This window comes from Chiloscyllium punctatum, chromosome 50, assembly GCF_047496795.1.
Source record: "Chiloscyllium punctatum isolate Juve2018m chromosome 50, sChiPun1.3, whole genome shotgun sequence".
In the NCBI taxonomy this organism is placed as follows: Eukaryota; Metazoa; Chordata; class Chondrichthyes; order Orectolobiformes; family Hemiscylliidae; genus Chiloscyllium; species Chiloscyllium punctatum.
In genome coordinates, this window is record NC_092788.1 from 37,186,830 (window position 1) to 37,206,690 (window position 19,861).

The following is a 19,861-nucleotide window of genomic DNA, read 5'->3' on the forward strand; positions in this document are numbered from 1 at the left end:
TGTGTGTGTGCATGTCGCTCCCTTGCAGTGTGTTTGTGTGTGTGTGTGTGTATTTGTGCCTGTCCCTCCCTCGCTTTGCATGTGTGTGCCCCCTCTCAATTTGTGTGCACATGCCCACCCCCTTGCGGTGTGTGTGCTTGTCCCTCCTTCGCTGTGTGCCTCCCTTGCTGTGTGTGTGTGTGTGTCGCTCCCTTGCAGTGTGTGTGCATGTCGCTCCCTTGCAGTGTGTGTGCATGTCGCTCCCTTGCAGTGTGTGTGCGTGTCGCTCCCTTGCGGTGTGTGTGTGTGCATGTCGCTCCCTTGCAGTGTGTGTGCATGTCGCTCCCTTGCTTTGTGTTTGTGTGTGTGTGTGTGTGTGTGTGTGTGTATTTGTGCCTGTCCCTCCCTCGCTTTGCATGTGTGTGCCCCCTCTCAATTTGTGTGCACATGCCCACCCCCTTGCAGTGTGTGTGCTTGTCCCTCCTTCGCTGTGTGCCTCCCTTGCTGTGTGTGTGTGTGTGTGTCGCTCCCTTGCAGTGTGTGTGCATGTCGCTCCCTTGCAGTGTGCGTGTCGCTCCCTTGCAGTGTGTGTGCGTGTCGCTCCCTTGCAGTGTGTGTGCGTGTCGCTCCCTTGCAGTGTGTGTGCGTGTCGCTCCCTTGCTGTGTGTGTGTGTGCGTGTTGCTCCCTTGCTGTGTGTGTGTGTGTGTGTGCGTGTCCCTCCCTTGCTGTGTGTGTGTGTGTGTGTGCGTGTCGCTCCCTTGCTGTGTGTGTGCGTGCGTGTCCCTCCCTTGCTGTGTGTGTGTGTGCGTGTCGCTCCCTTGCTGTGTGTGTGTGTGCGTGTCGCTCCCTTGCTGTGTGTGTGTGCGTGTCGCTCCCTTGCTGTGTGTGTGTGCGTGTCGCTCCCTTGCTGTGTGTGTGTGTGCGTGTCGCTCCCTTGCTGTGTGTGTGTGTGTGTGTGTGCGTGTCACTCCCTTGCTGTGTGTGTGTGCGTGCGTGTAGCTCCCTTGCTGTGTGTGTGTGTGCGTATCGCTCCCTTGCAGTGTGTGTGTGCGTATCGCTCCCTTGCAGTGTGTGTGTGTGCGTGTCGCTCCCTCGCAGTGTGTGTGTGTGCGTGTCGCTCCCTCGCTGTGTGTGTGTGCGTGTCGCTCCCTCGCAGTGTGTGTGTGTGCGTGTCGCTCCCTCGCAGTGTGTGTGTGTGCGTGTCGCTCCCTCGCAGTGTGTGTGTGTGCGTGTCGCTCCCTCGCAGTGTGTGTGTGTGTGTGTCGCTCCCTCGCAGTGTGCGTGTCGCTCCCTCGCAGTGTGTGTGTGCGTGTCGCTCCCTCGCAGTGTGTGTGTGCGTGTCGCTCCCTCGCAGTGTGTGTGTGCGTGTCGCTCCCTCGCAGTGTGTGTGTGCGTGTCGCTCCCTCACAGTGTGTGTGTGCGTGTCGCTCCCTCGCAGTGTGTGTGTGCGTGTCGCTCCCTCACAGTGTGTGTGTGTGCGTGTCGCTCCCTCGCAGTGTGTGTGCGCGTCCCTCCCTCGCTGTGTGTGTGTGCGTGTCCCTCCCTCGCTGTCTGTGTGTGCGTGTCCCTCCCTCGCTGTGTGTGTGTGTGCGTGTCCCTCCCTCGCTGTGTGTGTGTGTGCGTGTCCCTCCCTCGCTCTGTGTGTGTGCGTGTCGCTCCCTTGCTCTGTGTGTGTGTGTGTGTGTGTGTGTGTGTGTGTCTCCAATATTTGCACCATCAGTGGATTGGCCATCATAAATTGACTGTGGTATTCAGGAATGTGTGGTTTAAGTCAGTTCACCACGAGAAATGCAGGATTTAATGTATAGGTAGAGGGATGGGTCTGGGTAGGAAGGTCTTCAGAGGTTTGGAATGGACTGGTTGGGCCGAATGGCCTGGTTGCACACGATGGCGATTCTATTGAGGTTATTGTCCAGCCCTGTCAACCATCCCCGTCTCTTACACCTTGCCTTATCCCCAATATTCTCCTTAACACTGTAATCTCCTCCAGACTCTAAAACACTCCTTGCCTATGTAACCTTCTCCAGTCCTTGCAAAGATCGATATGACTGTCACCTCGTCCTGCTTTTAGAACCCTCCCTATAACTATTCCCATTTGGTACAGCACTCCCAATCATTGTTCCCTCTTGAAACTCCCATAAACATTTGTATCTCTGAAAACTCATGTGGACTGTCTCAACAACGTGCTGAGACCTGCTCTATTTCAGTGAAGTAATTAAGTCTTGGCAGCACTCATTGTTATAACCTCCCTCCAGCTTGACAGCACCGGGGATCTGTAGAAGGTCTTTTCAACCCGACAGCCATCTCTGTGTCTGTAATCTCCTCCACTCCCCATAATACATTCTCTCTGAGCTCCTCTGTCGTCCACTAAACACTCCCGAACACTGTCTGTATCAGTGTAACCTTCTCCAAAAACACAACCTTCCCTATCTGTGAAAATCCCGACACCAGTCCCTATCCCCCTCAGCTCCGTCTAACAATACAACCCTCCATGTCTGTGTATTCACCCTCAGTCCCTACTCGCCTCCCTATCTGTGTAACCTTCTCCATGCATTTTTGCTTCAGTCTCTTCAACTGTCCCTGTCAGTGTAACCTCTTCCAGACGTGAAAACTCTCCTCTTTTTGACTTACTCAGACCACATACCCCTCACTATCTATAACCTACTCCTGTCTGAGAAACCTATCTCTGCAAATTGCTCCAACTCTTCAACTCTCCACAACCTCCTGCAGCTCTTACATCCCTCCCTATCTACCAAATCTCTTCCAGTTCCTGAACGCCAACAGTCTGTGGAGACCCGACCACGATCCCTATCAGTGTAATCCTCTCAGGTCACTGCAGTATTCCTGATCTGTCAAACTCACTCCATGCCTGTGCCTCTCCCAATCCAGTCCCTACAAAACCCACTATCTATTTAACACCCTCCTGTCACTATCACCCCCATGTCAATGTAAGTTCCTCCTGTGTCTCCACCATCTACCCATCTCCATAACCTTGTCCAGCTCTTACACCACTATCTGTTTAAACGTCACCCTCCTCTACAACTTCCTCCTGTTTGTGCTATGCTCCCTTATCTGTGAAACTGTCTCCAACCAAAATTGCAATCCCAATCTCTGAAACGAAATCCAGATTCCTCAACCTCCATAACCCCCAGAACCTAAGCCTTCCTATATCTATAACCATCTCCAGTCACGACTCCCCTGTATATCTCAGTTTGTTCTTCCAGTCGATACAAATCTCTTTATCTCTGTAATCTGCTCAGCTCCCTAAAACAGTCCCTGTCTGTGATCCAGCCCTGGCCTACAAACATCCTTTTCCCTGTAAACTTCTCCATCCCTCCCAACATTCCCAACTCCATGAACCTGTCAGACCTACAGCTCTCCACATTTCTGTAACCTCCTGTGGGTCTATGGTCCTCCCTCCCTGTGAAACCACCTCCAGTCCCCACGTGCCTCCCAATCTGGGTCCTCTGCTCCAGATCAGACCATTGCTGTCTCTGTAAACACCTCCACTCCTGACAACTCATCCCATTTGTGTAACCTCGTTCAGACCCCATACTCTCCAGCTTCCTGAATCCTCTTCCTGCATTGCAACCAAAACCACATGTTTATGTAATATCCACCAGTGCTTACACCCTCCCCAAATCAGTAACCACTTGCAGTCCTAACAAAACACCGAAACAGTGAAACCTCTCATTTCCCTACAATCCTCCCTCCCTCCGTCCCTCCTCAAATGCCTTCATCACCATGAAACTTCACAATTACTGAAACCTCCTTTTGGCACTGCAACCCTCCTAATGTCTGCAAAATCCTCCTGTCCTGATATTCCTCCCTATCTCTGTAACCCCCACCACCCTCCAGTGCCCTTCTGGGGAACATGGCAGAGGAGAGAAGATTTGTAGCGTCTGGACCATATTACGGAAGTAGAATTCTGGTAATTACAGATTTGGTCTTATGTCTGTGGTGTGCAGATTATTGGCGAGGACTGTAAAGACAGGATTTATGACTACTTGGAAAACCATAGTTAAATTAGAGACAGTCAGCATGACTATGAGGGGTAGGTCATGCCTCACAAACCTTATTGAATTCTTTGAGGATATGACAGAATATGTTGATGGTTCATTCAGAAAAGAAGGATGATTGGGATACAGGGAAATCTGTCTGTCTGGATACAGGATTGGATGGCTCGGAGAAAACAGAGGGTGGCAGCAGATGGACAGTATTGAGCCTGGAGCTCAGTGACCAGTGGGGTTCTGTAACAATCAGCTCTGGGACTCTGCTCTTTGTGATTTTTGTAAATAACTTGGATGTGGATGTTGGAGAGTGGGTTAGTAAGTTTGCAAATCATGCGAAGGTTGGTGGAGTCGTGGGGAATGTGGAGGGCTGTTGTCGGTTGCAGGGCGACATTGACAGGACGCAGAGCTGGGCTGGAAGTGGCAGATGGAGTCCAATCCGGAAACGTGTGAAGTGATTCATTCTGGAAGGTCGAATTTGAATACAGAATACAGGGTGAAAGGCAGAATACTTGGCAGTGTGGAGGAACAGAGAGCTCATGGCGTCCATGCCCATAGATCCCTCAAGTTGCCACGCACGTTGGTAGGGTTGTTAAAAAGGCATATGTTGTGTTGGCTTTCCTTAGCAAGGGGATTGATTTTAAGAGCCGTGAGGTTTTACTGCATCTTTATAGCGACCTGTTGAGACCACACATGGAATATTGTGTTCAGTTCTGGTCCCATTTTTACAGCAAGGATGTGCAATTTTAGAGAGCGTACACAGGAGGTTTACCAGGATGCTGCCTGGAAAGGAGGGCATTTCTTCTGGAGAATGTTTGAGGGAGCTAAGGCTTTTCTCATTGGAGTGAAGAAGGACTTGGTAGAGGTGAATAAGATGTTAAGAGGCACAGAGTGAGTGAATCGTCAGAGACTTTTCCTCCTATGGCATAAATGGCTGTTACAAGGGGGTGTAATTTTAAGATGATTGGAGGAGAGATAAGAGGATAGAGAATGGTAGGTGGTTGGATGGACTGCCAATGGTGGTAGTAAAATTAGACACATTCGGGACATTTAATAGACTCTTGGACAGACACATGGATAGTAGTAAAATGAAGGGTATGTAGGTTAATTTGATCTTATAACCGGATAAAAAGTTGTCATAGCATCATGGCCGAAGGGTCTTGTGCTGCACTGTTCTGTGTTCTACTTTCTGTGTGGTAAACTGGGTAATAAGCTCAGATCAGTGTAAAAGGACATGGCATTCAGGAGGAGCTAGTCAACTGGATACAAAAGTTACTTGATGGTAGGAGACAGAGGGTGATGGGAGACCTGTTTTTCTGACTGGAGGTATATGACCAGTGGTGGAGTGGGTCCACTGTTGTTTGTCATTTGGATAAATGGTTTGGATGGGAATATTGGTTTCCTGGTAAGTAAGCTTCTTGGGTGTCACTGACATTGGTGGTAAAGTGGTTAGTGGAGAAGATTATATGATACAACAAGATTAACAGTACTGCTGGGATAGTGAGCTGAAGAATAGCAGATAAAGTTTAATTAGATAAAGGTGAAGTGTTCCATTTTGGTGGAATCAACCAGGGTGGGACTTGTACAGTTCATGTTCGGGCCCTGGTTAGTGTTGTCAGTCAGTGACCCAGGGAGACAGGCTGGTGAAGCAGGAGTTTGGGATGGTTATCTGCATTAGGAGAGCATTGAGAGTAGGAAAGACATTGGTGAGGCTATCATAAAAACATTGTTGTTCAGTAGGAAGAACTCACCTGGTTCACTTTCCTCATTTAGTGAAGGACATCTGACATTCTGACCTGGTCTGGTCGACATGTGACTCCAGATCCACAGCAATGTGGCTGACTTTGAGCTGCCCTCTGGATAATTAGCAGTGGGGTCAAAGAATGTTGTTCCAGGCAGTGAAACCCACATCCCATGAATGAACAAATAAAAATACATATGTCCCTCCCTAACTCTGCAAACCCCTCCAGCTGCAGCAATCCGTACTGGCTTTGTAACACTGTTCAGGTCCTGACCACTCTCTGTAACACTCTCACCACCTCCAGCACCTTCACCTCTCCCTGTTCCTATTGTGTCATTAAACCCTGACAATGATTCCCCTTCCCACAACCCTCCTCCTGCGAGCAGACCCTTTGCAATCTATTTAACATTTACTCCTAAAACACTCTCTCACTTCAGGATTTAAGTATTTTGTGGTGATCTTCTCAGCCTCATAATCTAGTATTATCCCTTTTGTCCTGAGTGAGGGACCAGTGGGGATTTCTTGCTGAGGTTTTCACTGTTTCAATGTAATGTCCTTTTGTTGAGTGTTTTACACTGTTCCTTTAAATGTTTTCCACTGTCCATTTACAGACACATATTTCAGTCTGTTTAGCCTGTTCACCTTGGTCAGTTCTCTCAAACTCATGTAATTGACTATTTTTGTTTCTAGTTGTAGCTTGTCCTTTCTGTGATTCACTTTAAAACTTTATATTTCTTTAAACTGCACTTTCTCACAATTTCCCAGGGGATCTCTCCAGGTGACATTACTCATTCACTAAGTTACATCACACAACAGTCGCTCGGAAATAGTTATGTCCCTAGTCAGTTGCACAATGTGTTATTCAAAGAAACACTGAAAAATAATTTTCTGAACTCCTCTTCCAATATGACTCTTGTCAGTGTGAATGTCCTAGATTTTGGGAATATTTATGTTTCCCAAAGTTATCACAATGCTTTTATTAAAAATTCTAATTGATTCCTGTTTATTGCAGTGATGAACAATGAAATGCTGTTTGGTGGCTAAAACTGTTCTGCTGCTTGTGTCCTTTGCAAGTAGTAGCCAGAATTTACATTCAAACTTACTCTACTTCATGATCTGTGGCCAAATGCTTTCTCTGTCATGCCTTTGGTATCCATTATTGTTCGTGTTACCCATTTTGCCTGAGTTTCCACAAGGTTGTGAACCATTGAATATTTATGCTCCACCTTTTGTTCGCCCTGTAACCATGTCTCATTGCTGTCTAAATCTCTTTTATCTCTGTGTCACAAATCCATCTACCTTATTGCAGAGACTTTGTCCATTCCAAACAAATCATAATTTACTCTTTCTCACAATTTCCTGTCACAACCCGATTCACTGATGTACAGTTTTAACTAAACTTTCCTGTTCCTTTCTGCTTGTCTTCAGTCACATTCCCATGCTGTTCCGATGCTTCACCTTTTCTCTTTGGATTTGGAAAGCTCCTTTCACCTGGACCCTGTCCCTGCATCACCTCTGTCAGTTTACAGCCCTGTCCATAAACCTACCGACATGATGGTGTGATTCAAACTTGTCTCCCGTGAACATTAGCTGAGGTTTTGGATACATGCTCTAGCAATAATGCCACTAGACCATCACTTCACCTGCTCACTGGTTGCTCATTCCTGACCAGTTATACCATCATGAAGCAGAACCCCTTCTTCCTACACAATTGTTTGATTCTAAAACCTCCTGACATGATTGTTTGAGCCTGATTCCTTCCAGCACTCTGTTGATATCACTCAGTATCTCCCCATATGGTATCCCTCACTGTATGCGGTAATTGCTGCCTCTGTCAATGCCCCTCGCTCTTATAGCCACTCCAGATCCTGATTCAACAGAATTCTCCACCCCAGAGAGATGCAGCAGCACAGGCCAAGGACGGAATCTGGGATTTTACAGATCTCTGTTTTACTCAGGACCATTCACCATGTGTAACTCTCACTACATCAGTATAAATTCCAATTCTGTCTATTTGTCTGTCTCCTATAGGTGCTCAGGAAGGTCCTGACTCAATAGACTTCACAGCTGCTGGGTGTCTCGTCCATCACCACATTGAAGATGGTTGGTCAGCCAGAGAGACAAAGGGCAGGGAGATCTGGAGCCTTCAATAAATCCTGCAGTGAGGTAAGATCACTCAGTGCAGAGAGCAATGAGAGGGCTCCATATATCGGCTAACAAGACATGACATAGATCCAGTGCTGGAGGGGGAGCAGAGTACAGACACACCTCAGCCTCAATCACCACCCCTCCTGTAAGTTTTGTTGTACAGAGACCGCATCGGTGTGTCACAGTTATCAATCCAGGCCTATGCTGTCTTAGTGAGCATCAGTACAACATAAGGGAAAGCAGGCTTCCCAAGAGAGGGTGGGAATGCTGCCTGGGATCTCTCTGTTCGGTATTTCCCTCTCCAACACTATCTATGGCATGTCGCATAGACCGGCGTCTTCAATAATTTTTAACTCCTGTAACAGTTCCTGTCCCTGTAACCTCCTCCCTTCTCTATAGTCCCTCCACATATTTGAAATGTATTGCATTCCAGACTATCATCCCTATCACTTTAAGTTGCTTCAGTGTCTACAGTGTGCCTTATCTCTGTAGTCCCCTCCTCCAATGACAGAGTCATGCAGCACAGACACAGAACCTTTACTTTGATCCAACAAGTCGATGCTGAAGATGGTTCCTGAACGGGTCACGTTTCCCTGCAATTGGCTCATATCCCTTCAAGCCTTCTCCTCTCCATGTATCTAACTAAAATGTCTTTTCCATGCTGTCATTGTGCTTCTCACCATCACTTCCCCTGGCAACTTATTCAATATGTGCACCATGCTCTCTGTGAAAAATGTCCTTCTCTGATCCCTTTTAAGTCTTCCCTCTCCCACCTCATATTTCTGCCCTCTAGTTATGGACTCCCCTACCCTAGGGTAGAGACCTTCACTATTCACGTTACCTGTACCCCTCATGGTTTGTAAAGCTTTATAAGGTCACCCCTCAGCCTCCTATGCCAAATGGAAATACGCAGGACAATGATATAAATATTTTTGCTCATGTCCCTGCCACTACTTTGCTACAATGTTCTGGGATACAGTTGTTCAGGACCTTAGGGCTTTTTCTACATTTGAGTTCTTAGACATCCAACACCACCTCTCCTGTAATGGGGACTCTTTACAAGACATCACTGTTTCTTTCCCTTTGTTTCCTAGTCTTTGTCCACAGTATGTTCTGACATGAAATGTTCATTTAGTGTCTTGCCCATCTCCTGTGGTTCCTCACCTGAGGGGCCTTATTGTCTCTCTCGTTGCTTTTTTGTACTTGTATGCTGTAGAATTTCCTTACATTCTCCTTAACTTTATCTGCCAAGGCTATCTCATTCCCACTGTTGTGCATCCCAGCTTATCCACCTTATCCGTGTAAGTCAAACCCTCCAGTATCAATAACATCTTCGTCAATCTTTGCTCCGTGTACAGTTTTAGAAAATGCTTCCTAAATCGGGATGATCAGAATTCTCCACAGTACTCCAACTGGGGACCCAGCAATGTCTAATACAGCCGTATCAGGATGGACCAACTCAGGTATTCAATGCTCTGATCCATGATGGCAAGTGTGCCTCATCCGCTTTCACCACCCTGTCCATCCATGACACCGCTTCCAAGGAACAATGTCACTGCACTCCTTGGTCTCACTGTCTGTTCGACAGCATTGAATAGGGCCCTACCATTAACAGTGTTAATTGTCCCTGTTTTGTCTTAACAAAATCCTTTAATTAAAATCCATCTTTCATTCCTTGATCCACTTGTCCAGTTGATCAAGAGCCTCTTCGATATCTGTCTTCACTCCCCACTGTAACACTTATTTAGCTTACTAACAATGATTCCTATATTCTCGTTCATGTAAATAATGTACATGTGGCCCCAGCACCAATCCTTATGGCACACCGCTGGTCAGAGCCTCCAGTCCACACAACAAACCTCTCCCACTACCCTCTGTCTCCTACTGTCAAGCCCATTTTGTGTCCGTTTGTCTCGGTCTCCCTGATCCCATGTGATCTAACCTTACTAACCAGTGCACCACGATAAACCCTGTCAAAGGCCTTGCTGAAGTCAGGATAGACAATGTCTACTGCTCTGTCTTCGTCTATCTTCTTAATCACATCTTCGACAAACTCAGTCAAGTTTGTGAGACACTACCTTGTATGCACAAAGCTGTGCTGATGATCCTGAATCAATCATTACCTTTCCAAATGCCTGTCACTCCTATCCCGCAGAATCGCTTCCAACAACATTCGCACAACTTACATCAAGCTAATTGGTCTTTAGGTCCCTGGCTTTCCCTCGCAGCCTTTCTTAAATACTGGCATAGCATTAGTCACTCTCCAGACTCCCAGCTCATTACCTGTTGCTGTCTTTGATAGAAATATCTCTCTAAGGTACCCCGCAATTTCTTCCCTAACTCCAGCCCACCACCCCCCCCCACCCCACCCCCAATGTCATGGGCTCCACCTGATTAGTTCCGAGAGAGTTGTCTACTTTTTATGCGATTTAAAACCTTCAGCACCTCCTGTTCACCAATGGGGACTCTTGTGAAGACATCACTGTTTATTTCCCTGACTTCCCCGGAGTTTCTCCACAGTAAGTTCTGATGTGATATTTATGTTCAAACTAATAGAAGTATGGGGATTTTGCCAAAGTGCTCCCCTACAAACACTTCAGCCCCTTTCCCTACTTTTGTTTCCTAAGGGGAGGTCAGGTTTGATCTCTTTCTGCAGTCAGGTCATTTCCATATTGACTGAGACAGATTTCTTGAACATACTGAATGAATTCCTCCCATTATGGCAGTCCCAGTCTGGGTATGGAAAGTTAAAATCTCCAACCATTAAAACCCTATCATTGTTAGATATCTGAGATCTCCTGATATATTTACTGCTCTATTTCCCGTTGACTATTGGGGGCCTGTAATACAGTCATATCAAAGTGATGACTCATTCTTTTTTCTCAGTTCCACTAAGAGAATTTCACTGGGCGATCCCCAGGCATATCCTCTCTAAGTGCTGCAGTGATTTTTTTTCACTAATCAAGAACTCCACTCTCCCTCCACTTCTGCCTCCTGTTCTGTCCTTCCTATAGCATCTGTTCCTGGAACATTGAGCTGCCGGTCCTGTCCCTCCCTCAGCTATTGTTCTGTAATACCTGTGATATTTCAGTCCCATGTTCCCATCCTATGCCATGCACTCATCTGCCTTATCTGTCAGGCCTTTTACATCAAAGGAAGTGCAGTTTAATTGATCGGTTTTCCCTCATTGCCTGCTCTGCTCTTGACTGCCTTATCGATTGAAGTAACTCTTTGAAATTGAGTCCCAACTTCAACCTTCAGACTGTAGCCTGAGAACATCCACATCACTGTGGTTAACACCCTCACCCTTCATGTCATCTGTAAACCTTCTGCTATCACATCGAACTCATTAATGTACATAATAAACAGCGATGGTTCCTGCACAGATCCCTGTGGTACATCCGCTGGTGAAAGGATTCTCATCACAGAAACAACCCTCCACCAGCTTTGGATCCAATTTGCCAACTTGCCTTGGATCCCAGTGGCTCTTCCCTTTTGGAACAGCCTTCCATGTGGGACCTTGTCAAAGGCCTTAATGAACTCCCTGGAACCCACATCATCTGCACTTCCCTTATCAACATTTTCAATCGCAATTTCAAAGAAAGCTCAGCTGAATTCATCAGTCAGGATCTTCCTTTACCAAATCCGTGCTGACTACCCCGAATTATTTCCTGCCTTTCCAGTTATTGATTCAAACTGTCCCTCATAATTGTTCCCAATAATTTCCCTCCCCCTGCTGTCAGACTATTTGGTCTGTAATTACCTGGCCTTTCCTTTGGGTCCAGTGACTACAACTGTCTTTGTTTTCACATTGTTATGGAAAAAAGATCAGACACGCTGACAGATTAAGGTGTGAAACTGGAGCAGGGCCAGATTTGGGGCCATGAGGCAGGATCGAGCGAGGTCGACTGGGTGAATTAAAAATCACACAACACCAGGTTATAGTCCAACAGGTTTATTTTGAAGCACTAGATTTCGAAGCGCAGGTGGCCATCCTAAAAGATGAAAGGCTTAAACTAAATGTGTTTGATATTGCATTCCATGACACTGCTATCCTGTTGCTATAAATTCTGTGCCTTATGATTGTGCTCCACAACCCCCTGATGAAGTAGCGCTCCAAAACCTAGTGCCTCAAGATAAACCTGCTGGGCTGTAAGCTGGTGTTGTGTGATTTTTAGTGTTGTACATTCCATTCCAACACCAGCTGCTCTACATTATGACTACCATCAATTGGGCGAGTCTGTTTGAAGGAAAATGAATGACTGGCAAACGGGAAGCTTTTAAAAGTGTGATCTCAAGAGTCTAGGGCCAGTATGTCCCTATTAGAGTGAAGGGAAAATCTGGCAGGTTAAGGGATCCCTGGCTGATGAGGGATATTGAGGCTCTGTTCAGGAAAAAGAAAACAGCATACATAGAGTTTAAGCTATTCATATCTTTTTCCAGTCCTAAAGACATGATCAATCTCAGGTCCCTGCAGCACTCCTGATCTGTAGAACTCACTGCAATGCCTGTGACTATCTGATCCAGTTCCGAAAAGACTCACTATCTGTGTAACATCCTCCCTTGCCTATCACCCATCCTGTCAATATCGGGTCTTCCAGTCTGTCCATCATCTACTCATCTCCATAACCTTCTCCATCTCTTAGACCCCTATCTGTGTAAATGTCACCTTCCCCTTCAAACTTTCCACTTTGACCAAACTGCAGGAGTTACTAATGCTCCCTTATCTGTGAAACTGTCTCCAACCAAAATGGATGTCCTTATCTCCCGGTCTATACCCCCTCTATACCTAAATAACCCCCAGAACCTAAGCCTTTCAATAACTATAAACATCTTCAGTCACGACTGCCCTCCACATATCTGCTTGTTCTTTTAATTTATAGAACTGTCTAGATTTCTGTAATCTGCTCCATTCACCTAAAACATTCCTGTCTGTGCAAACCACCCCATCCTACCAACATCCTTATGCCTGTAACTGCTGCATCCCTCCCCACCTCCCCATCTCCATGAACTCCTGTAAACCCGACAGCTATCCACATTTCTGTGACACCTTGTGGTTCTCTGGTCCTCCATCCCTGTGAAACCACCTCCAGTCCTCACACCCCTCCCAGTCTGGGTCGTCTGCTCCAGATTAGGCCATTGCTGTCTCTGTTACCTCCTGACAATCCTAGCACACCTTCCTGTTTGTGTCTCTTCATTCAGATCCCATCTCTCCAGCTTTTTGAAACCCCTTTGTGCCATTGTGAGCCTCCTTATTTAGAATATAGAGCAGTACAGCACAGTGCGGCCCTTCGGCCCTTGACGTTGCACTGGCCTTTTATACTACTCTCAGATTAAACTAAACTACAGACCCTACATTTTACTATCATCCATGTGCCTATCTATGTGTTGCTTAAATGGCCCGAATGTATTGGACTCCATTACAAATGTTGGCGGTGCATTCCATGCATCTGCCACTCTATGTGTAAAAAAAAACCCTCTCACATTTCCCGTAAAACTTTCTACAATCACCTTCCATTTATTTCCCCTCATTATAGCCATTTGTGCAAATGGAAAAGTATCTGGTTATCCTCGCCACTGAGGCCTCAAATCATCTCGTTTACTTTTACCAAGTCACTTCTCATCCTTTTTCATTCCAATGAGAAAAGCCCTAATTCCCTCAACCTTTCTTCATTAGACCTCCACTCCTGATAAATCTCCTCTACACCCTCTCTAAAGCTTCCACGTCCTTCTGATAATGAGGTAACCAGAACTGAACACAATATACCAAATGTTCTCTAACCAGGACTCGATAGAGCTGCAGCATAACTTTGTGGAACTTAAACTCAATCCCCGGCTAATGAAAGCCAACACACCATACACCTTCTGAACAAGGCAATCAACATTGAGGGATCTACGGATGTGGACTTCAAGATTCTTCTGTTCCTCCAAACTGTCAAGAATCCTGCCTTTCACCTTGTAAAGGTTGTTTGTGGAATCCTGCAATCTTAAACCCTCCCTATCTTGGTAACTTCCTCTGATCCCTACAACTCTCATGAACAGTGAAACCTCTTCATGTCCCGACAATCATCCTTCGCTCTGAAACCTCCTTTATTAGCACCAACCCTCAAAAGTCCTGAAGCCTCTATTTTAACCACTGCAATATTTCTAATATCTGCAACACCCTCCCATTCTGATATCATTCACTGTCTCTGTAAACCCCATCACCCTCCAGTCCCCACTGGGGAACATTACAGATGAAGGAAAGGTTGTAGAGTCCAGGTCATGTTACAGAAGTAGGCAGGGCTGCAGAACCTGGAGGATGGTACAAATGTATGAAGGGACGTGGAACCTGCAGGAAGCGAGAAAGCGCTGGATTCATAGAACCTGCAGGATGGGACCGAGAATGGGTTGTGGAACCTGAAGGATATTACAATTTGAATGACTGACTCTTTTTGATCGAACTGTTGGGCTGATCTCGATGTCCTATGTATGCAGATATTTACCATAAAGGCTGTGCACAGCTTCAGATTCCCAGGTTGGGAGATGTGAGCTCCGATGTGAATCTATGTGCCCATTCTGTCTGTGTGCCTGACACTGACCTGGTGCTGCTCTGGTAGAAAGCACTCTCCGTGTGTATCTATATGACTGACCAGAGCTCACCACATCAAAGCCTTTGTTTGGAATGTTCTTTTTTTCATTATTTTAAAGTGGCAATTCCGCAAGAAAGTCGTCCCAGCTTATTCCACCTCGCCCTACGGTCCAAACATTGACGAAATCATTGTCTATATATTGTCATCAATTTCACGTGTCTTTTTTTTATCGTTTTCAAGATGTCAATTACGCTGGACAACAACGAGCGATTGGAAACAGAAAGGTGAAACGGAGAATGGCTTCAACTTTCAGTGCTGGATCGGCGACATCGGCTGGTTTCTGTAGCGTAGTGGTCATCACGTTCGCCTAACACGCGAAAGTTCCCCAGTTCGAAGCTGGGCAGAAACTGCTTTGTTCGTCAACTGCAGCCTTTTGCATGGACAAGAACGGAGCTTTCTTGCTTGCTTTCCCATCTGCAAACCTGCCTTCGAATTTGCTTGAAAGAATCTGCTCTCGTCGTGAAATGTAAGGCAACTCCATTTAATTACTGTGTAAAGCATTATAAAGTTTTTCTCCAACCTGGTTCTGATGCATATGCCATTCTGTTTGAGAGTGTCCTTGCCGCGTTCTGATCCTTCCACGAAAAGCAGTACCGCATTTGCATTCCTTGCGCAGGCGGCCCGGTTCAAAGGCAGGGAAGAAGCTGCTGCGCTGGTGTCACAGCGCACCACGGATTCCTGAACTTGTCTGTCTGTCAAATGTACCCCAAAGTCGCCTCTGAAAGGCCTCATTTGGAAGCTGTCTGTCGTTATTCAACGCGCGAGAGTTGGTACCAGATTCCTGAATCATATTTTGGGGCAGTTCGCACGTTAGTGGCTCTTTCAATCAGCAACAGCAATGAAATAATTTACACTCTCAGAGGAACCTTTGAACTTGTGCTTTCATAGCGCCGCTAATATTAAGGTGCGCCCCGAGATCTAAGCCATGTTGGAACTGAAACGGAGGAATCGACAGAGAGGCTACAGAATGACATCGCATCCATTTGGTTTTCTTTAAATCACTGACAAGCAGGAAAATGTAAACGGGGAGAGCGAGTGGGGAAGTGAGGAGGTTGCAGCTCTGGTAAAAGTCCTTCTTTGTGATTCACTCCGCAAACAGAGACTTGAAGGTGACTCAGAGGCGTGTGAGCTCTTCACATCGAGATCAAAAAGCACTCAAGGGCAGTTAGCACCTCTTCCGGAGTGGGGGTGGGGTGAGGTAATTACCTTTTGACTTCTGTTACTATGTTCAGAAACTGCCTTTTCGATTGACTTGAACAGAAACTGCATTTCCAATAAGCACCATGGAAGTTAGCAAAATTTATTGAATCGCTTCTCGTCGATTCCCGCACAGGTTTCCGACTCAGTTGGTATCCACGTGGCTCATGTCCAGGAGTGAACATCTCTGCAGCAAATTGCACGGTTAAAGTAAAAGGCACGGAAAGTGGCATCTCGAACCGGCCCCGAGGTCAGAGCATGCTCACAATGTGATGTGTCGTTCTCGGATTGTAATGCGACCTCCGGTTTTAGGGTGGAGAACATTCTTTGGGACCCTTCTTCTGCAAAACAGACACAGTGACTGAATAAATGCTGCACGGTTTGATGTGGAACACGGCCTGCTCAGCTTTGTGCATTTTCCCTGTAGTCAGGTGTGTTTCGTGTTCCGTGTAAACGTGAAAGTCGTCCTGTTTCGAGCAATGTGTGAAATCATTTAGCAAAGCAAGAATCGAAATTGTAGTAATGTCTAGCAGCTCATGGTTATTTGACCGAAGTGTCCAAGTGTCTCTGCTGTCATGATCGCGTTCGCCTCCCGCGCGGAAAATCGCAAACAGCTCTGCTGTTCCAAAGCGATTTGTGCTTTTACTGGAACCGAATGGAGACTATTATTTCATCGCTGTTGTGAAACAAAGTCCTGCGGTGACTCGACTCGTCGTTATTTGGTTTTCTGTCCAATGGGAAAATCGTTCCAATGAATTTCGGTGTCATATGTTATTGAATTTCTCCCATTTCCTTCATTTCCGTCCTGGAGTCATCAGAAGGAAAAGGTAATCTAATCGAGACTGTGAATGGTGAAATTCACTTTTTATGGCCCGTTCTTATGATGTTCTTTCTATCTCTCTTTTCAGCATTGTCTGGAAAGTGGTGGTGCACTAACGCTGCAGTATGTTTGAAAGAGCAGTTTGGAATTGCCCTGTTGTTAGTTGTGAGATTACTTTATGACTCATGTCCTCGGACTGTGACACATTTAGCATTCATGCATCTCTCTGTATGAAAATGCATTCGGCATGCCAGTTTTGTTTGTGTTCCGTGAAAAATGCTTTCTGTTTTGCGATTCGCTCAGCACATTACGAGTTAACAGGGTTTCTGAGGTAACTTCGAGCAGCAAAACTCCTCAATTGAGGTCTTGGAAAATTTCACGGAGTATGGTCAGTCGGGGCAAAATTAAGGAAGTTGTTCGTATCTGCAGTGTTTCACAATACTACCTTTCCCGTGAGCAGTCGAACAGACTAAACGATTGTGCCACAGACTGCGATGGAAAACTCCGCTAAAAAGTAATCCTTTAAAGCCGGTGTTAGCAACACGACGTTATGGGGGTACACGGCGTGGAAACAGATATTTAGGTGTATCTCATCCATGCTCACCACATAACCAAAATTAAACAAGTCCCGTTCCCCAGCATTTGGCCCCAATCCCTCTAAACCCATCCTGTCCAGAAACTCATCCGATTACCTTTGCAATTTTCTGAGTGTAATAGCCTTCTCCACTTCCTCTGGGAGCTCATTCCATAAACGCACAACCTTCTGTGTGGGAAATGTGCCTCAGGTCGTTTGTCAATTTCAGCCCACTCACCTTAAACCTATGCTCTCGAGTTTTCAACTCACCCCAATTTGGGTAAAACACAGAAATACTCAGTTTACAACCCTTCCATAAGACAATATCGCAGCCGTTACGCTGCAGGGAAAGTCGTCCCAGCTTATTCCACCTCGCCCTCCGGTCCAAACATTGACGAAATCATTGTCTATATATTGTCATCAATTTCACGGCGACCGCGGCTGGTTTCTGTAGTGTAGTGGTCATCACGTTCGCCTAACACGCGAAAGGTCCCTAGTTCGAAACTGGGCAGAAACTGCTTTGTTCGTCAACTGCAGCCTTTTACATGGACAAGAACGGAGCTTTCTTGCTTGCTTTCCCATCTGCAAACCTGCCTTCGAATTTGCTTGAAAGAATCTGCTCTCGTAGTGAAATGTAAGGCAACTCCATTTAATTACTGTGTAAAGCATTATAAAGTTTTTCTCCAACCTGGTTCTGATGCATATGCCATTCTGTTTGAGAGTGTCCTTGCCGCGTTCTGATCCTTCCACGAAAAGCAGTACCGCATTTGCATTCCTTGCGCAGGCGGCCCGGTTCAAAGGCAGGGAAGAAGCTGCTGCGCTGGTGTCACAGCGCACCACGGATTCCTGAACTTGTCTGTCTGTCAAATGTACCCCAAAGTCGTCTCTGAAAGGCCATATTTGGAAGCTGTCTGTCGTTATTCAACGCGCGAGAGTTGGTACCAGATTCCTGAATCATATTTTGGGGCAGTTCGCACGTTAGTGGCTCATTCAATCAGCAACAGCAATGAAATAATTTACACTCTCAGAGGAACCTTTGAACTTGTGCTTTCATAGCGCCGCTAATATTAAGGTGCGCCCCGAGATCTAAGCCATGTTGGAACTGAAACGGAGGAATCGACAGAGAGGCTACAGAATGACATCGCATCCATTTTGTTTTCTTTAAATCACTGACGAGCAGGAAAATGTAAAAGGGGAGAGCGAGTGGGGAAGTGAGGCGGTTGCAGCTCTGGTAAAAGTCCTTCTTTGTGATTCACTCCGCAAACAGAGACTTGAAGGTGACTCAGAGGCGTGTGAGCTCTTCACATCGAGATCAAAAAGCACTCAAGGGCAGTTAGCACCTCTTCCGGAGTGGGGTGGGGTGAGGTAATTACCTTTTGACTTCTGTTACGATGTTCAGAAACTGCCTTTTCGATTGACTTGAACAGAAACTGCATTTCCAATAAGCACCATGGAAGTTAGCAAAATTTATTGAATCGCTTCTCGTCGATTCCCGCACAGGTTTCCGACTCAGTTGGTATCCACGTGGCTCATGTCCAGGAGTGAACATCTCTGCAGCAAATTGCACGGTTAAAGTAAAAGGCACGGAAAGTGGCATCTCGAACCGGCCCCGAGGTCAGAGCATGCTCACAATGTGATGTGTCGTTCTCGGATTGTAATGCGACCTCCGGTTTTAGGGTGGAGAACATTCTTTGGGACCCTTCTTCTGCAAAACAGACACAGTGACTGAATAAATGCTGCACGGTTTGATGTGGAACACGGCCTGCTCAGCTTTGTGCATTTTCCCTGTAGTCAGGTGTGTTTCGTGTTCCGTGTAAACGTGAAAGTCGTCCTGTTTCGAGCAATGTGTGAAATCATTTAGCAAAGCAAGAATCGAAATTGTAGTAATGTCTAGCAGCTCATGGTTATTTGACCGAAGTGTCCAAGTGTCTCTGCTGTCATGATCGCGTTCGCCTCCCGCGCGGAAAATCGCAAACAGCTCTGCTGTTCCAAAGCGATTTGTGCTTTTACTGGAACCGAATGGAGACTATTATTTCATCGCTGTTGTGAAACAAAGTCCTGCGGTGACTCGACTCGTCGTTATTTGGTTTTCTGTCCAATGGGAAAATCGTTCCAATGAATTTCGGTGTCATATGTTATTGAATTTCTCCCATTTCCTTCATTTCCGTCCTGGAGTCATCAGAAGGAAAAGGTAATCTAATCGAGACTGTGAATGGTGAAATTCACTTTTTATGGCCCGTTCTTATGATGTTCTTTCTATCTCTCTTTTCAGCATTGTCTGGAAAGTGGTGGTGCACTAACGCTGCAGTATGTTTGAAAGAGCAGTTTGGAATTGCCCTGTTGTTAGTTGTGAGATTACTTTATGACTCATGTCCTCGGACTGTGACACATTTAGCATTCATGCATCTCTCTGTATGAAAATGCATTCGGCATGCCAGTTTTGTTTGTGTTCCGTGAAAAATGCTTTCTGTTTTGCGATTCGCTCAGCACATTACGAGTTAACAGGGTTTCTGAGGTAACTTCGAGCAGCAAAACTCCTCAATTGAGGTCTTGGAAAATTTCACGGAGTATGGTCAGTCGGGGCAAAATTAAGGAAGTTGTTCGTATCTGCAGTGTTTCACAATACTACCTTTCCCGTGAGCAGTCGAACAGACTAAACGATTGTGCCACAGACTGCGATGGAAAACTCCGCTAAAAAGTAATCCTTTAAAGCCGGTGTTAGCAACACGACGTTATGGGGGTACACGGCGTGGAAACAG

General features: G+C 46.2%; 1 long non-coding RNA gene and 1 other non-coding gene across 3 annotated transcripts in view; both read left to right on the top strand.

Annotated features, from left to right (window-relative positions):
* Positions 1-14,746, top strand: part of LOC140469977 (uncharacterized) — a 33,414-nt gene extending 18,668 nt beyond the window's left edge. The window contains exons 3-4 of one of the 2 annotated variants that reach the window (XR_011956248.1): positions 7,763-7,897; positions 14,692-14,746. This is a non-coding gene — a long non-coding RNA (uncharacterized lncRNA). Of the gene's footprint in view, positions 1-7,762; positions 7,898-9,237; positions 9,314-14,691 lie in introns of those variants that run through there. The other variant, XR_011956249.1, reaches the window with a different exon arrangement.
* Positions 14,747-17,546: 2,800 nt separating this feature from the next.
* trnav-aac (transfer RNA valine (anticodon AAC)) lies at positions 17,547-17,619 on the top strand. The gene has a single exon. It is a non-coding gene; the product is annotated as a tRNA-Val (tRNA).
* Positions 17,620-19,861: the final 2,242 nt, after the last annotated feature.